This window comes from Colobus angolensis, unplaced genomic scaffold, assembly GCF_000951035.1.
Source record: "Colobus angolensis palliatus isolate OR3802 unplaced genomic scaffold, Cang.pa_1.0 Scaffold539, whole genome shotgun sequence".
In the NCBI taxonomy this organism is placed as follows: domain Eukaryota; kingdom Metazoa; phylum Chordata; class Mammalia; order Primates; family Cercopithecidae; genus Colobus; species Colobus angolensis.
The window spans coordinates 256587-260564 of NW_012118921.1; positions in this window are offsets into that span (position 1 = coordinate 256587).

Here is a 3978-nt window from a genome sequence, read left to right on the forward strand (position 1 = left end):
AAAAAAAAAAAGTTAGAATACAACAAAAATCTTAATGTCTCAGAAATGTCACATGATTTCTGTCTAATGATTTTAACTGAACAAACCATGGGAATGCCCAAGGCTGACTAGGATGCAATAAAACTGGAAATCTCTTAGGCTTCTGGTGGCAAAGTAGATTGGTAAAGCACTTTTGAAATGTTGACATTATACATTAATGAAATGGGAGTGGGCGGGGAAGTGCTGCGTAGAGAAGGGCATGGTCCCTGGTGAGGGTTCCACCCTCTGGCCTGGGCCCATGGATCTAAGTGAGGACAAGCATTTCTGTTTTCGTTCCCAAATGTTGCATTTTCCAAGACCTCTCTGGCTCACCATGTCCCCACCTAGCAGGGAGACACACACAAGCAGCTGGACATCGAGAGGAACACACAGGCAGAAGAACACACCAACAGATGCTGACAGGCCATCCACAGCTGGATGACATGGAATTCAGCCAAAGGCAGTTGGAGGAGAACCCGGCCGCTGTGAGTGGCCCAACTCCAGGGGAAGACCACCTTCCCACTCCATCCCCTTTCTGGCTCCCCATCCATCTGCTGAGAGCTACATTCAATAAAACCTTGCACTCATTCTCCAAGCCCACGTGTGATCCAATTTTTCTGGCATACTAGGGCAAGAACCCTGGAATACAGAAATTAGACCAGAGCTCTGCCTTATCCTTCCGATAAGCTCTCTGGGGCTTCGGGAGCTGCAAACACTGAATCCTAGATGGCACTGCTGCGGGGTCGGAGCCCATGCTCCTCACGACCTGCACGTCCCTATGCTGCCCCTAGGGGTTTGAGCTGCAGGGCACCGAAGAAGTGAGCCACAGCCTATTTTATACCATGCAAGGGGGATAAGGGAACTTTTCCCATTTCATTAAGTCACAAAAGTCTTCTGAGAATCATCCAATAACACAATGACAGGCACCAAGACAATCGGGGCCATGTTATTGATAACACTGTCAACTTGGGAGCAAGTGAACGATCATTCAGTCCAGTGCCTATCATCTATAATCCTGAGAAAGGCACAGTCCGGTCCCTGCTGAATGACACCTGCCTGATGACAAGGCTCGTGGGCAGGATGGTGGTTGGTTTTGCCCAGGCAGGCAACATGGCAGAGTCCACCTTGTTCAGACACTCTTTCTCACATTGCAGCTTCTTTTGTTGCTCAAAAATCACTTTAAATGTATTTTCAATATAATTTGACAAAAAAATTGTCAAATTTGACAAAAAATATAATTTGACAAAAATCACCCCTAGTTCCACTACTACTGATTTTATTCTCTACTTCCAGTAATTTTTCAAATCCATATTATTTCTTGCATGGTTTTTATACTTATAATGGTGTGTCCTGTTTTCATTATTTATTATTATTATTATTTTTGAGACGGTCTCACTCTGTCACCCAGGCTGGAATGCAGTGGTGCGATCTCGGCTCACTGTAACCTCCACCTCCTGGGTTCAAGTGATTGTCCTGTCTCAGCCTCCTGAGTCACTGGAATTATAGGTGCGCACCACCACGCCCAGCTAATTCTTGTATTTGTAGTAGAGATGGGGGTTTCACCATGTTGGCCAGGCTGGTCTCAAACTCCCGACCTCAGGTGATCCATCTGCCTCAGCCTCCCAAAGTGCTGGGATTACAGGCATGAGCCGATGTGGCCAGCCACGTGCCCTGTTTTTAAAATGTAATGTTATACAAGTATTTTCCATCTTGCTATGCAGTTGTTATAATGATTATTTTTGATGACTCTATGCTGTTTCCTTAAGAGAAGATATATTGTCCTGTTTATAGAAACACTCCCTTATCATGGCACTTTGGCATCTTTTTTTTTTTTTTCGAGACGGGTTCTTGCTCTGTTGTCCAGGCTGCAGTGCAGTGGCACTATCTCCCAGTTCAAGTAATTCTCCTGCCTCAGCCTCTTGAGTAGCTGGGACTACAGGTGCGCACTACCAACCTGGCTAATTTTTTGTATTTTTAGAAGAGACAGGGTTTCAACATGTTGGCCAGGCTAATCTCAAACTCCTGGCCTCAAGTGATCTGCCCACGTTGGCCTCCCAAAGTGTTGAGATTACAGGCGTGAGCCACCGTGCCCAACCGTGCTTTGGGGTCTTAACACTTTCGTTATCCAGATGAGTTCTTTGATAATGTCGCCACCTTGTCCTGCCTGCTGCCTCTACTGTAACCAGTGATGGAACCAGTGACTGGCCCCTTCCCCCCTGCCACACTGCTTCATGCAGGGGCCTGAGGAGCTGCTTAGGTTTTTAGTTAAACTTTACATTTTTAGTTAAACTTTACAAAGGAAGTTATTTGATGTAGTATTTTCAAACATGAGCAGTTGAGAGGGTCTCAGGATAACTCCCTCATTAAGGCTAAGGATCTGCTGTATCTCCACCCAGCAATAGCATATGGCCTCCCAGGGAGTCACGGCTTCCATTTTCTTTCAGATAAGACTTGTTGTTTCTTTACATCTGTTGCTAACATGTATTTCTTTGATGTTGTACATTGTTTTGATGCAATTATGAATAGTGGTTTTTAATGTAATGTTTTCTAACCTGTCTTGTTACTTATAGAAATGTTACTCATTTTTAATACTCTTGTGCTTGACTACATGTTTATTACTGTAGTAGTTATTGAATGAGTAATTCATGAATGAATAATGCTGGATTTTTATTTCTGTTTTTAGTATTTTGTTATGTTGGTTTCATGCCTTATTGGGTTTCCTTGGATCCTTATTTTATATTATGATATTGACTCTAGTATTTCACAGTTGGCAGTTGGTTTTCATCATGATAAGGCAGTGTGTTTTACTCCTATACTTAGACATTTTTATTAGGATTAAGTGTGGAATTTTCAAACTCCAATGAGATGATTATTCTTTTCCTTTTTTGTTTATCCCATGAATGTGGTGCATTCTTAGCATAGATTTCCATATATTGAATTACCCATACATTCCATGAAAACCCCCAACTTGGTCACTGCATATTTTTGAATCAGAATGTTATAGATTTATATCCTCTAGTATTTTATTCCTATATTCATCATAGAGAAATACATGATATTGAGCCGTAGTTTTTTTGTGATCACAGTTTATCATCGGTGTTATATTTGCTTCACAGAATGTATTCAATAGCGTATTTTTTCTATTTCTGGGACAATTTGTACAACATGAGAATTGCTTGTTTTCTGAAAGCTTAAGAGAACTTACCAGGTAACACCTTGGAACCAGAAACTTGTAAATTTCCTCATTTGCCACATGGGATGCTTTAGATTTTTTAAAATTTAAGCTTATAATATGATTAATAAATGTGACTCCCTTCCCCATTCCTGAAACCTGTCTTTCCCAGTCCTCACCTAAGTCTATTCTTTTTTTTTCTTTTTCTTTTTTTTGCAATGGAGGCTCTCTCTGTTGCCCAGGCTGGAGTGCAGTGGTGTGATCTCAGTCACTGCAACCTCCGCCACCTGGGTTCAAGCAACTATCCTGCCTCAGTCTTCTGACTAGCTGGGATTACAGGTGCTTGTCACCATGGCTGGCTAAGTTTTGTATTTTTAGTAGAGACAGGGTTTCACCATGATGGTCAGGCTGGTCTTGAACTCCTGACCTCAGGTGATCTGCCCGCCTCAGCCTCTCAAAATGCTGGGATTACAGGCACAAGCCACCACACCTGGCCTGCCTATTCTTTTTTGAAGAGACCTAAAAAACCCTAGCAAAGTCTGTGGTCTTTCAAACTGCACCTGGTTCTAATTTTCTATGTACAATTATTTCTTATGTTCTTTGAACAGGTGTTTCACAAAAGAAGTACTGTGGCCAGTAAATATGGGACAAGGCGCTTGACATCACTAGTAGCCCCAAAACACAAATTTAGCCCATGGCCAGCTACTGTTTCATTGATTAGTTTGGCATCCTGTGTGGGCGAAAAAGAGACAGGAGAACACGTACACTTGGTTGAGACATAAGACACT